This window comes from Rousettus aegyptiacus, unplaced genomic scaffold (assembly GCF_014176215.1).
Source record: "Rousettus aegyptiacus isolate mRouAeg1 unplaced genomic scaffold, mRouAeg1.p scaffold_m13_p_8, whole genome shotgun sequence".
NCBI lineage: Eukaryota > Metazoa > Chordata > Mammalia > Chiroptera > Pteropodidae > Rousettus > Rousettus aegyptiacus.
The window spans coordinates 97,802,973-97,819,577 of NW_023416311.1; positions in this window are offsets into that span (position 1 = coordinate 97,802,973).

Here is a 16,605-nt window from a genome sequence, read left to right on the forward strand (position 1 = left end):
TGAGAACCAAAGAGGGAAGACCTCTTGAAAAATATTCTCTGAAGTCCCACAACATCAACGTTGTGGATTCTTGTGCTCAAAGTGAATCATAAGATAAGTTCAGATTCAAGGTAGTGGAGAAATAGATCTTTTTTCTTGGTAGTAAGAACATAAAAGTCATACTCCAAAGAGTATGTACAGAAGGGACAAATTTAGGGACATGATATAATGTACCACATATCTTAAACTAATATTAGGATACTCATTAAATGGAAAATAAAATCCTTATGCATCCATACTGATGTGATTTTTAAAAATAATTTAAATCACATATCCACTAACAAACTCGCTCTTAAAATCTTAACTCATATAGTTGTCATTCAAAATAATTTATAAGTTACACATAACAAAATTAAAAACCTAAAAATCTAATGAAGTATAATATTTTAATATTGTGAATAGTATTTTTTAGCTGGATTTAATTCTCCCAGCTGGGTTTAATAAAAAAAAAAAAAGTATTTGTATTTTCTATATTTGCTTGTTGACTAGATTCTTTGGATTTTGAGGATGATTATTCATCATATTAGTCAATATATCACTATACAATAATAAATATTTCCATTTTAACAATAAGTTTTTATAACCAATTAATTGCAAAGCTCTGAAGAAGAAATCTATTTAATATTCAGAATGTTATACAGAAGAAAAAATATTGTTCTATAACCATTTCTTCATGAAATATTTTATTATTTCAGTCAGTATATGCCACCTGTTCTTGCAACATTTTTATTTTTGGTGAAAAATTTTCCCCTTTCTGGTTCAGGTGATTCAAGTTGGTCTGATTCTGTCACTTTATTCTAGTGATGGACATATTATCTGTTCTGCCCATCAAATGTACGCTTCTCCCTTGTGAGTAGCTCGTGGTTTAGACATGGCCTGGGAAATCGATGGCCTAAGTAGAGTCAGACTGGTGATTCTGAATAGAAATATTGACATTTTGGTATTTTTTTATGGAGCTCCTGGTGGCAATCTTTTCTACAGTGCTGTCTTAGCTTACGCTGATACTAAACCAAGATATCTGAAAACAGAGCTAAAATGTATAAGATAACAATGTTTTAATGACATGTATAACGTCCAGAATCCAGCATGCTTGACATCGGAAGCACATCTGAAACTTTTATATTCACAAACAACTAAGCTTTCACTTTTGCTTGTCACAAAAATTTTTGTTTGTGCCAGAATATTTTATTTAAAAATTTTTAAAAATTTATTTTAATTTATAGTTGACATATAACATAGTGATTGGTCTTTTATTACATCATACACATAGCACCAAAAAAAAAATGTGTATCACTATCCTTAAATACCTATATCACAAGTGGATAGGAGCAAATGGAGAATCAGTGCAATAAATCTGTTGCTTTTGTGGAGATGGTACTAAAGGCTCACTTTTATTTGAATGTCTATTCTGTATAATGATCATATTCAATCACTGCCTTTTGCTATTTGGAATACCAGAAAAACCTATGTTTCTAGAGCATGAAATGGTGTCATTTACCCTTTATTTGACATGGATACAAATTTGCACATTAAATTGAATAATTTTATTTATTTCAATAAAAATGTATTATTTCTTCAGATTCTCACTGTATCATGTCAAAACAAAATTAATGCATTTCATAGGATTAAAGTGCAAATAGTTTTCAGTTGAGTTTATCAGGGCAAAGACATAGCAGAATTTAGTGTTAACACAGGATGATTGCAGTTAATGCTAGTGACAAGTCACATGACTATAGAAGCAGGTGAGGCATGCTTGCAAACAAACCAAAGTTTGGCAAGAAACAATTATAAACTTTATAATACATTTTAGATAATTATTTAAAGATTTTTTTATCAAAAATAATTTGAAAAACTTGAGTAATGTATATTTAGAAGTAGATATAGGTAAATTATTTTGTCTATTGATAAATAACATGACAATTATTTTCTTTCAAATTGTCATATTTTCAACCTCTTAAAAATTGCAACGAAACTTGTTTCATTGAGCAATGTTATTGATTAATATTGACAAGTGTTCAAAAGAGGCTTATATTTAATCTATTTAAAATATAATCTCTAAGTAAATGCCCTTGAATTGAGTATCGATATCCATTAAGAAATATGTACTTTTCATTCCCATTATCAAAAGTACACTCCACCTCAAAAGACCAGCAAACTCTATTTAAATTTTGAATCAAAACAAAATAAGTCTGTCTCAATAGAACCAGTAAGGGAGGACTTATGGTTTTTCCCTTATATAACAGAGCTAAATATTGTCTAAGTAAATTTTGTAAAAATTATGTGACAATACAAAATAGAAAAAGAAGGTGAAGAAGATGTGATGGTTGAGGAAGAAAAGGAGGAAGTGGGAGGAAGATGAAGGAGAAGAAATTTTGACAGAAATAAGTGCAAATAGCACAAAATGCCAAGTTTCTAGGATATATCTTTGTTTCTAAGAAATTTAGCATAAATACTATAGATTTAGAATAGGCTAACTTTCTAAATAATGTCAAAAATTCTTTCAATTATATTTTATATATTTGTCATGTTTCAGTATATGTTTTATTTTCCTTTGGGAATGCCAATTCTGAGCCTATAAGACAAACATATTCAATGGGACCACCATGACATTAACCATATCTTAATTAATCTAAAGTTATGAACATTAAATATTTAAAAAAATACATCATTTGGAGAGTTGAGCAAAATTTTTTAGTTGTTTTTATATGAGAAAAAATCCAGGCTATCAAACATTTCACAAAAACAATGAAATCAAATAAAAACTCAAGAATGACTATAGGATATTCAGTGGGAAAAAGCAGAAAGTAAGAATTTTTATATAAACGGGCTATTATTTAATTATAAATTCAATATTTCTGATAAAGCTTACCAAGGAATATTGTTCCCTTAACTCTTAAGAAAAACACTTGAAAGATTAACTATCACCCAATCAAAATAATGTGTGAAGCTGTAGCAGAAGACCGGGAGAAAGTGCTGATATATATAACTGCAGAGCTAAGATGAAAACCAATGCGGTATAAGTATAACAGAATATTGTATGTGTGAGCTAATGTCAAAATTATGTAAAAAAGGAACACAGACTGGAAATAAAAGATAGACCATAAATAATATTGCTTATTGCTTCCTTTGTAATAGTTAGACACTATAAACAACCATGAAGAAAAAATGGAGAATGTCGTAAGCATATTTAAAGTAGAAAGTTAATCGTTAAGAAGGATAATTATGTTTCAATTAAAACTGAGTGGTGGAAAACAGACAATGGAAGGAGAATAAAGAGAAAAAGTTAATATAAAAATATGTATACATTATCAGAGGTCTCTCCAAGGTCATACTCAGATTCAATGATTTGCTAGGACTAACGGAACTAATAAAAATTTTTAAAATTAATTATTGAAAAACAGAATTGGATTAAAATAATGGATAATCTCTTGGCTCTTAACAAAAATCATTTTTAAAGATAAGAGATAGCTACCAAACATTGGTTAAAAAAAAAAAGGAGACAAAATCATGATAATTTACTTAACTCTATGCAAATATATTTTTAAATTATATAAAATAAGTAAATTTCCAGAAAAAATATATCAAAAACAACTTATAACAAGCTTATTTACAATGATAAACTAGAGAATTTTTCAAAAAAAAAACAATCTTCCCAAAGCCCTAAGACTGTACACTTTCCCAGGTGAATTCAAATAAACCTTTAAAGATCAAACAATCTTATACTGTATTAATAGTTCTGAAACAGAGAAAGAAGAAAAACTTTACAATTATTTTTAAATCATGTATAATATTTTTACTCAAACCTTACAAACACTTCTCCCAAAAGAAGTAAGTCCATACCAACCTTAATTATTGGTCTTAATGCAAAGTTCTTAAAAATTAGCAAACAGAATGCAGCAGACTGTTAAAACATGAATGTGCTAGTTTGTCACAGAAATGCAGACAGACTTCAACGACGGAAGTATATAACACTCATCATATTAATAAACCCAATGAAACTCTTCACAAAAAAATGAAAAGGCATTTGACGAAATTCAGCATATGTGCTAGAAAGACATTCAAAAATCATCAGAAATTGCCTTAATGAGATGATACATGTCTCAGCCCCAAATCACCATCATACACAATAGGGAAACACCTTAGGCACATTTACATATGCCAGGACCAAAATAATAAAAAGAGCTGGCTATTGTGCCGATTAATTGTCATCCTTTTGGATATATTAGCTTACATTAGGCAAAGGAAAACAATAGAAATGTAGCAATTGAGAAGAATCAGGTAAAACTGTTGATATTCATTGATATGAATAAATAATAAAATGATCTTCAGAATCAAGTGAAAATGATTATAAACAAGATAATTCAGTCAAGTAGTAGATTGTGAAAGTAATGTAGAGAAAACTGTTCCTTTTCTCTGTATGTGTATCAGATAAAAGATTTCATTTATTTACTTATATATCTAATCATTTATAATTACATGATGTGTGTAAGTGTGCACACATATATATTAGGTATAATATGTAATGTGAGACAAGATCCAATTTACAATTTAAGAATATAGATAAAATACTTAGGAAAATTAACAAAAACTGCAGTTTTATAAGAAAATACATAAAACACTAATAAAAGTATTCAAAAATAATCCTATTAAAAGTATATTTAATTAGAGTGGTGTTTAAAGCTAGAAATCAGTCATTTGCCCCATTTTCTTGACTTACAAATCTAATTTAAAAGTCAAGAACATCTGAATTACTGATGCAATGTAGCTGTGCTGTCTGTCCCTGGATGAGCAATATTTACTCCAAAATGTTCTCTGAGTTCTCATTCTCTCTTCTCATCCCCTCATGTGATACATCTGCCTTAGAAATAACAAAAAAGGAACAAAGCTTGCATTTGGAAAACAACAGGGATAAAGGCTCATTTGTTGCTGCTCGAAGACTTATGTCAAGCAAACAAAAAGGATGCTAACCTCCTCTGGTGGACAGCAACGCCTCCAACTAAATCTACTATGGCTGGTTTCATGCTTTTAAAACCCTCACAGTCGGAATATTCACCACAGAATAGCAATCTGACAACTGGGTGTGTTTAATGTCATTTATCTATAAAAAAGCCTAAAATTTCTCCCAAGCAGTCTCTGATAAACAATATCTCTCCTCACTAATATACAATTATTTGGTTTATTGTTTAATAATTTTTCCCAAGAGAGCGATGTTATTTGTATTCAGAAATGACTATAAAAATTAAACTATAATTAATGTAATGATTATATAGAAAATAACTCATGTAGCCTATAAATCAACTTAAATTAAAAGTAGTACTGATTTCATCCTCAAAGATTTCAAAAGAGCATATGATAATGAAACTTGGTGCTATAAAAAATAAGCCTATGTCTTGGAATCTGCGTCAGAATAATGAGTCTGGTTTACTTCTGTCAATGTGCACAATAAATCAGCATTATTATTAATATGCTCCATATTAAAGTAAGTTATAGCATAGAAGATAAAATCATAAATTTGGAGCCAAGCTGATTAAGTTTCAATCCTAAGTACTCAACATATAACTGTGTGACCTCAAAATTAACTTTCTTTACCCATTTTCTTCTTCTGTGGAACAGGGATCATAGAAGTTACTCCTGCAATGATAGCTGTGAAAATTAAAGGAGAGAACTCTGAGGCAATCCCAAGAGTATTTAGCACCTAATCAGCACTGGGTGTGTTTTTATTACCAACATTATAGTTATTTTTATCCTTCTTATCAAGTCATACATAATAATCTGATTAACCGGAAAACAATTACATTGCCTTTTTTAAAATTCAGTTTTGTTCATTTCTTGACATTAAACTAACCTTTCACAGCAGTCAATAAATTTGAGATAGATCTTATAATTCCTTGAATTACTATCCTAATTGTGCTTCTAATTCGCTGGTCATAGGCCATGCCAATTCTTGAAATGTCTGGTTTTCAAAAATAAAAACATTGTAGCTATCAACTTCAAGGTCACAATAGAAGATTGAGCACATATTGAGATACACCTACTTCTTAAAACACATGACTGTAGTTGGAATATATTTTAAAATGCTTTAAAATATATCCCTAAATGCTAAGATAACAAAGAGAAGTCTTCAGAACTAGAATGGAGAAGAAATTTGTAAGACTGAATGTGAAATGGATTCTGTGTGGACTTCAAAGGCAGACATTAGGAGCGTGGTTTGAAAGCCACCACAGAGAGCCAGCCCACTAGGGACTTCCTCTTGCAAATCAAAGAAGGATTATGCACAAATGGGAACCACACTAACTTTTTTAACCTTAGCCATGCTTGCAATAAAAAATTAATCATCCATTCCTCACCATGCTGATGCAGTGAAAAAAAAAAAAAAACTAATTCAAGGTAGGAGAATGCTTTAAGATTAGAACAAATTAACACATATACATAAACTAAATATAAACCCATGCTTCCAAGGGATATGCCAGAGTCACCTCCTAGGAAAGATATTATCCAGGAACAATAACTCACAGCAAAGAAACACACACAGAAACACACTGAAAGTGAGAAAGTTGAAAATCATGAAAAAGATTTTAGTCACTCACTCTCAAAAATGTGAGAATTCATACCTAATATGTGAGAAATTACAGGGTGATCCTAAAATAACCTAATTTAAATGTACTTAAAATTTAAAAGAAAAATCTATTCACATTACCCATTGAACACACATAAGAGATTATTATATAGCAAAATCCACATATTTAAAATCATCAAGGAGGGGTATTCACAGTGATGCTAATAATAGCTAAAATATTTGAGGACTAAACATAAACCTTTTTTTCTAAGGCCTATATATCTTGTATCTCATTTAATGCCTATAAAACCAAATTACTAGCCTCATTTTAAACATTTATACAGATAATGAAATTGAGTCAAAGGTTATAAAATGGCAGATATAACTGGGAGAGTCTTTGAGTACATATTTAAGTGTACAATATTTAATATCCATTTGACATCAATCATACAAGAGCTAAAAGCAAGACACATTGTACTCTGTGAAGCTGCTTTTATACTAAGTAAGTGAACCTGATAAAATTCAAGTGACCTGCCTTGACTCTGGAATAATGCACAGAGAAAAAATGGTCGGCATGTCCCTTCCCTCCCCAGACATCCATCCATGTTTTAGCTGAGTATCTGACGTGAATTTTGATTAGCAATCATTGTGAAAAAAAGACCAAAAATTGTAGTGTTGACAAAATGTGCTAAGTATAAATAATACAGACAATTTTCAGATCAATTCTTTAGAGAAAGTTTATAGGCTGTGACACAACATGCTATGCCAAATATATTTATTTGTTGTTGGTAGTTTTATTAAGAATTCTAGTAATATATGCAGAATAATTTAGGTTGTAAATCTCGGCACAAACATTTTAATGATAACGAAGTGTATGAATTTTAAATGAATGTATTATTTTTTCTTTAGTGGCTTTTCTATTTTAAAGTAAGGTGATAGCTTTTTGCCATTTATGATTCAGACTTATGCCTCACAGGAGACCTTAAACAATCTTATGAATTGAGTTACTCTCAATGTCATAATACACCTCAAGATTCTTACTAGGTGACATTTTTTTTCATTTACTGACAATAATACATAAAAGGTATTTTTGTCATTCTTCAAGTCAAATAATCAATGTGATTTTAGATAAACATAAAGCTATAATTTCTGATCTATGTGTTACTTTTCTTTTCACTTTTTATGCACTTTTAAGCAAGTGCTAACTTCAAAGGACCAGTAAAGGTTTTTTTTTTCCCCAGAATTTACCAAACTCCCCCAAATGTTGATGCTTTTTGACACTCCCATTTTAGGTGTTCGATGACCTCTGTCCACTTTCTTGTCTCTCAATCTTACTCCACTTTCCCTGCACCATTACTGTCCCACAAAATACTGCCTTGGCTCTTTGCCAATATATTCTGTGTGCATATACCTTCCTATTATCTGCACGCTTATTTATGGTATTAATATGTAAATAAACCCATGGTCATATGTTAATGGCTACGGAAGCCTTATCAGTCCTTCTTCACTAATGTGTGAATCCTACGAGGATTCCCTCATTATTTTTTCAACTGCATATTTTATAGCCAACACAACCCTCTCCATCTGAGGCAGGTGTTATTTAACGCAATGAAACATATGAAAGAGGACATTTAAGTGCTGTGACCAGCCAGTGAGCTAACTCAATGGGGGAGATGGGGTGCCAAACAAGTCTTAGGGCAACTATCAAAAACATATACTGAAGTAAGGAATTCATTGTTATAGCTAAGTGGTAGTATGCTCTTCTATTAGAGAAAAATTAATTGTAGTGATAGAGATTACCTTTCATAGTGGCCTATTGAAAGGTGATGGATAGAACAACTCCATAGAATGTAGCGGAAACAGATGTCTGTTATCTATGCACATATCCCAGATATCAGGTTAATTTTTTTTTTTTTTTTTTTTTAATATTTGACTCTGCTAAGTCATGATTAGGAACCCTAGAATTTACTGGTGCTTGCACACTGTCCTTCTCCAAGCAAAGACCTATATTTTCTCTATATTGTAATTGCTTTTTTTGGTCTATTTTCCTACCAGCTCTGTGAAGGGAGGCAGATTCTTCACTTGTGTCTGATGCAGCACTGGCCATAGAATTTGAAAGCACAGGAAATATTAGTAAGCATACATGGAGTGGGACCACTTTAAAATATGTCTCTACATCTCCAGAGCGTGTCTAAACATAATGTCCATTACAGGTTTAAGCAGCACACAGTGTTTGAAATGTATTCACTGTTTGATTTCAAGACTGCTGGTAACAGGCACATTTTCCTCTTTTGTTATATTTGAACACTCAAAACTTGTCAAAATCACTAAGTCAACTACAGGTAAATGTCCCTGAACTAATGCAATTGTATAAGTGATATGCAACACTCATGAATAGCTTTGTCAGACTATGATATCATCAGAACAGCCATTAGTTCCTCAAGGCAAAAATCATACCATGTTTTCTATGACATCCCATTCAGAATCATCTATGTTTACAGAGGATATGATGAAGTCATCAGGCAACAGAAAATGTATGTCCAGTTGCAACAAAATTAGAGATTTACTTAACATTATAGAATAGTTAGAATCAGCAATTTTCACTCAGAAAATTCTCATTCTGGTGAAAAATAATATATTCATGAGTAAGAGAGAATATATTTGAAATAGAGAAAATCTCCTGAGGTAATCTGGTAGGTAAAAAAATATAGAAAATAATAATATTTGAGCAGAAAAATTAGGTTTGTTTACATGGATGGACTGGTGGGGGGAACCATTAAGTGAAAAAGTATACCATGAAACATCAGCTAATTAGTTAAATTTTTAAACAAAATCTTAAGTAAAATAATTTGAAAATATTTGCATAGCTTGATGAATTCAGCTTTGTGTATACCTAAGTACAAGAGGATTTAAAATGTTTTATGAAAAAATGAGCAACAAGTCACATTAAGTTAAAAAATTATGTATATTGTCTGTTTCATGATGTTAATATATTATGTTTTTTTTTTAGCTAAGTTTATTGGGGTAACATTGGTTAATACAATTACATAATTTTCAGGTGTACATTATAATTTGATATCTATATATTCTATTGTGTGATTACCACCCAAAGTCCAGTTTCCTTTGGCTACCATATATTTGATCCCCTTTACCTGCTTTATCCTCCCCCTTACTCCTCTGTACTTGACCTCCTTTATCCCGTCTACCTCCTTCCTTCTCCCCCAACCCCTACTCTCTGGTAACCACTAGTCCATTGTCCATGTCCCTAAGTTTGTTTGTCTTGTTCTTTGTTGCTTTTAGGTTTATATTCCACATATAAGTGATATCATGTGATTTTCAATTTTTTTCAGTTTGGCTTATTTCGCTTGGCATGATTATCTCAAGGTCCATCCACTTTGTCACAAATGGCAGTATTTCATCTTTTCTTATGGTTGAGTATAATTCCATTGTATATATGTGTCATAGCTTCTTTAGCCAATCAACTATAACTTTTGTTGACAAACAACAACAACAAAAAAGGATTCGATAGAATATGAAATGAATTAAATGTGTTCATTTCAAATATTAATATTTGGTATTGTAATCTTGAATTGAATTTAAAACTCATCCAGTATACAGAGTAAAGTAAGATGATGAAAGATAAAATAATTATGCAATCTTGATGACCTAAACTTGCCATTAACTAACTAATTTATTGCTTATTGGAAAACTTTAAATCTCAATTATAAAAAAAAAAACTGAAGGTTTCAAAATGTTAGTATCTGGCAATATCCCAAATGTAAGACCAAAAAAAAAAAAAATCCATTTATTTGAGAACTGTTGGCTTTTTGCCTTGTTCGAATAAAACATTTAAATCCTATGCCAGCAATTAATATCAACAATAGGCAAATGTCCAAATATTATAATCTATTATGCACTTTTTAAAGGCTTTTACCACTTACCCTACATTTATTACAGGTCATTATATTCATTATCTCATATAACCTTCAAAATCAGTTACTTCCTTTTTAACAAACAAAAGAAATGGATGCTAGAAGGAGTAATGCTCTTTCACCAGGTGAATAGTGCTGTATTTCGACTCAAATCTGTTACATTGAAATCTGCCCGTTGCCACCAACTTACAGGGACTTTATTTGGACCACTAAGTGAAGGATAACTTGGATTATTAAAAAGTTAATAAAGATTAAAAACATTTATTTCTTTATGTCTTTTAAAGCAATAAGTGGATTCTTTCTGTTTTGAGACTTTTCCTGTGACATGTACTGACTATCATTATTTTAGATTTATGATTTTTGCAGATAAATATGACCTGGATCAATAATTATCTACCTGATTTAAAAGTCTAGTACTTGAAAAGTGGACACATATCAGAATCATTCTAGATTTTTAAATTGTTAACTTTAAGAATCTAAGGCCAAATACCTGTGGAAACAAAACTCTGAAGAAATATAGTTTTTTCTAATATTAAATTTACTATTATAAGAATAGATATAGAAAAAAATATATAAAGGAAGTGAAAGTGTTTTTATTTCTTCCTGTAAAAAATGCATTTAATGCATTTATTTGTATAAGATTTGAGCATAATAAAACCATTTTGGATTTACATATAAATCTTTTTTCAATATTACCATTATAGACCAGTTTTTTTATTTAGTAAGTTTCCTCATTGATGCATGTTTACTCCTACATGTTTCAGAATTCATTTCAGAACTTATAAGCTGCTGCCTGCATTCTGTCTTTTCATTATGATTCACAACCCTATGTGTATGCTCATTTTCTCGGTACATTTTGGGCAATTCATTAGCTAAAGGGATATCTTTAGTTTTTGCTAAGGTAATAATTTCAGTTAATAGCTTATTTTTTCCAAAAGATATCTACATCTGTATAGCTGCATTCGACTTCTCTAAAAGAAATGGATATGTTGGATGGTAAATGGGAAAACTAAGTCAAAATGTCAGAATAATGGGTTATAACGTTTTTGATTTCTCTTGCCTTTCTTAAAACTGATTCATGAGAGCAGTTGTGTATTTGATCTAGATATAACATCAAATACAGCTCTTTAAAATATGAAGACTTAGAGATATATTTTTCAATTCAAATTTTATCCTGGTGTTGCTTTTGTGCTTATATTGTTGTGTGTGAATGAATTTGTTCTGTTATTTTTTTTAAATTAGATACAGTAAAATATATGACAATTATGTTTAGTGAAATTATTTCTGGACTATATTTCTCTATGTTAACTGTAGCACAGATTTCTCTTAGTACTTCTGATCAATCATCTGTCAAGCTTTATTGTACTCTTTCTAAAGTTTAGCACGTAGACTTTTTCCACAATCGCCCTTGCATTACTGGAGTCATTTACAGGCAAGAACAGAAGTTCAGAAGTACCTGAGAATTCAGTCCATATACCTGTCTGCAATGACTACTGCTGGAGTTGTACAGTCCAGCTTTCTTGCCTGGAGTTGGACCAAGTTCATAGGCAAAATTTATATAGCAGGGCTGAGCTATGTGATCATGCTGAAGCTGGGACTTATCTAAAATTACACACATTCTCAGTTTCTTCCTCTCTTGACCGTCTTCTCCCACTCCTTAACAATTTTTTTTCCCTTGAACCTGATATTTAATAAATCATTTGGATGAGAGTCCTTATCTAAGATTTTATTCTAAGAAATTTAAATTGCAATGATATTTTACTTCATTTTCCCCAACACTCAAGAACATTAACTGATACAATGAAGACTGAATGACACATATGTGCTACAAGTCCCAGTAATAGAGATTATATATATTAGTGGTAATTAGGTCATGCTGAGGGTGACAGCAAACCCAAAATAACAGTGGATTCAAAATGATCAATGTTTCTCACACACATATATTGGCAATTCAGGGTTAGCATGGAACTTTTGACCATCAAAGACCAATGCTCCTTCTATTTTCTATTTTGCTTAAAAAAAAAAAAGCATATATTCTAATCAAATATGGTTGTCTACTTTAGAAACTTCGGTAAGATTTAAGAAAAAGGGGAGTGAATTCCATTAGTTTAGAGACACTTTTATAGTTTGAAAGGTCACATTTGGATTGAGATCATCACTAAACAAACTTTGTGACAAAGGAGGATGGGAAATAATTTTTATTTTGGTTGGTCATATGCCTAGTAAATAGTAGATATACCTAAGCAGAGTACTTTAAATAGAGAATAATAGAATATTGAGAAAGAAAGAGGAGCCTCTGTCACAACAAGAAAAAATGAATTTCATCTTTTCTTTTAATCACTAAATTATCATATAGGAATGTTTTAGGCATTCCAAAAATGTGAATTAAAAATATCTCAAAGACTTCTTTAAAACCAGTTAACTGTACTTTTGTTATAATTTCAATTGCAGTAATAAGTCTAAAATATAAAAAAAAAACAAATTTGAGGCAAATCAAAATGATATAAAAGTCTATAAATGCTTGCAGATGATTTTTAAGGCTATTTAGTGCCTTCTAGCATTCAACTTAGTACCCAAAAGTCTGTTTGAGTGCAAGACTTCCTCTCCAGAGAAGATTCATTCTTGTTATATGACTCTAAAGAACTGTTTTGGCTGCTTAAGGAGACAGAAATGTCGGTCTCCTTTGTGCTATGATTGCAGAATGATTCTCATGAATAAATATTTTGAAACCATCTAACATTCGGCAAGTCTATTTAGACATTTGTTTACTATGAAAGCTACCATTTTACGTAGAAAAAAATCTGTATTTAGAAAAAATGTTTCATTGGGATGACAAATGTTTAATATCACTCTGACTTCAAAGAGTCTCAGAAGCCTTAACACAAATTCTCTCATTCAGGTTTTCAGAGATATTTACCTAATTAATATAGTCTATTTAATAAAAAGTGGTTTAAAATTACCCATTCACTTGGTTATTTTTAAGGGGTTCAAACTCCATGAAATGAGGGTTATCACAGGGACTTTCGTATACACATTTCATCTTTAGCACTTAAGATAGGGCCTGGCCTGAAGTAGAAATATACTAAATATTTATTTAATTACTATTAATACATAAATATATTAATAGATGAAGAATAGAAACTAGTATTTTGCCTTTAGTGATCCAAAATAAAAGGAGGAATAATCTCATTACACTAGCTAGGAAATTTCAGACGTCAGAAATCCAAACTGTGAGCCTAAGTTTACTCTCATGCAAATTTTAAAATCATTTTCTTTATGACTCAAATAGCAAATGACACTTAAAAAATGAGCATATATATTTCTAAAAGCACATGTATTCTTGCTTAGTCTCCATATTTCGTGTGCTACTCTAAATTATAAAACCACAGAGACTGACGGCATAACTATTTTTATTGTTCTGTGTGCACGCATGCACACACACACACACACTCTAACATGCACATGTAGTTATAGACATACTAAGATATAATGGATAATTTAGTAATTATTTCTGAATAAATTGATGAATGAATAAATTTTCAAAAAAAGGCTTATTGAATAAAATCAGAAGAAAAACTAAAAGGACTGGAATTTTTACTGAATTCTTGCAGAAATAGATGTTCAGTCATTATAATTTATACTCTTGTAGTTAGTCTATGCTCAGAGGAATACTTTGAAAAAACAGAAGGTATACCAGATTTCTGGGAAGAGACCCAGTAAAATGTGCTGTCAGAGGACACTTGGATCCATGGATAGTATCTATAGTCAGATCTCAGGGGGAAAATAGTAAAGGACATCAAATGGTCTATGGATTAAGTCATCACAATAGAGTTATAATTTAGTAGGAATTCACACAGATACAGAAAGTTAAAAAAAACAATGACTACGAATCTAAAAACTAGAATTGAATAGAACCATTAAGAGAGTTCGAAGCATTGAAATAAAAAAAAACTAGGAGAAGGTAGGCTCTAATGTACCAAGCATAAAAGGTAATCACTCAAACTCTGCAGCATCTTGATGTAGGTTTGCAAAGCTCTAACATGTTATATATGTAATATTGTTTTTGGTTTCTAATATTGCAGTATGCACTTTCTCCACAGGTTATTTATAATTAGAAAGTATTTTTTCCCCCACTACATTTTACCTTTCTCTTTTTCTCTAACCTAGTATTCACTTAATTTCTGGCAAATATCAATGTTGCTTTAGAAAAAAAAGAGTTCAAAAACCCAGACTTGCAGTAGGGAAACTGAAAGAAAGAATCAAAGTTGGAAATATATAAAATTATTGAGTAAAAATATGGATCTTATGTTTCTTTCAGGGTAAAAAACATTAGCCTTGCTTTTATAATACTGTTATATATCTAACGGTTATCATTTGTGTAAAATAATTGTAATATGATTGTTATATTACAAATGTACCAATAACATGGTAAGCACCTTCTATGTTCCTAGATCACTTCTTTACTTTCCATATTGACAGAATTTCACTTATCAAGTAACAATTAACTTATATAATTAGTTTTAATCATGCGTATTTAATTCATTCTTTTGTTTACCTAAAAGATAGATAAAACATTTTTAGAGTGAATTTTAAATTAAAAAAAAATAAATAAACCTACTAGTTTTTGTTTTGTAAGTACTTTGTTAATCATGAAATAGATATGTTTAATCAATTTTCTAGTGATTTTAAATTTTCAGTTGAGCAATAGATGATGGATTAGAATTCTTTAAAAACATAATCACTTTTAATTGTAACCAGAGCAAGGGAAGAAAAAAAAATCAGGTCAATATTTCTATCCTTACTTTTTTGTCATTTATGAAGGAATAATTATAATTTTATATTATTTAACTATATTTCATTGTCACTAAGTGATAATATGTAAGCAAAATATAATATTAGAACATTGTGTATTGGTTGCTTTTTTCACTAGACATGGTAATATATTATGCTTAAAATTCAATATCAAAGAAAGTAACCTTAACTTCCAAAATTATTTTGCTTACAAGTTTTCAGTATATTGAAAGCATTAAAGTCAATTGCTGTATGTACCATATTTGGTTTGCTTCAGTAATGATATAGCTCTTTAATGAACATAATTCAAATTGATTTGTAAGTATGGGTTTTAAAGAAACTCTTATATTTAGATTATCCTTTATGGAAGATAAAATAGCATAAAATGAATTCAAATGTGATCAGAGATATATAATGTCAGCTCATAATCGCCCATGGTGAGAAGAAATTTCATGGAGTGAGAATCTAAAGGCATTGCTTGTCTTACTCTTCAAATGAAAATCTACTAGCTCACAGGCATGCCTTAATTCACTGAATAATGGCTATGCTTTTATGGTGGAAATTCAAGTCAGATGAGGGACTGAAAGAGTACTCAGTGGGAAGTAACTGTACTTCCCCAGAGCTGATGAACTTTGGAACTGAGGTAAGCTGAGGAAAAAAATGGAAATCAGGTATCCTACAGTATCTGTAGCAAGTACTCACACTGATAAATGTAATAGATATTGATGCCTGCCCACAGAGATGAATGGTCGAGGAAGAAAAGAGACAATTTTCAGCTCTTCTTGATTCGACATTATTCTTCTCATGAGTACTGCTTGAAAGCTAGCAAAATGATTCCAGAATACCATTACCACTGGAATGTATCTAATTGGATAAGTGGCAGCAGGTCATGGTTCCCACTGATGGAGAGAGAGGTGGTTACAGTTACGTTGTATTTTTGTTTAAGGAAGCTTTATAATGCTCAGTGAATTTTGTTATTTTTGAGACTACGATAATAATGCTTTTATCCTTATTTCTTTAGACAGGTATTTGGCACTCCAAACTCTGTATCCAAAACCTATCATATTCCATTATCACTGAAAAACTATAGGATAACACCTACCTTAAAATAAGAAAAAAGAAAATGAAGACTTTGTGTATCTTATAATATTTATCTAGTACTGAGTTATTCTTCAGAAAACAAATATGTAACTTTAATAAATAACTTTCATCAAGTGTGCATGATGCTATAGTTCTACATTTTTATCAGTTTTCCTTATGATAATTTACTGATAGCATAGCACAAGA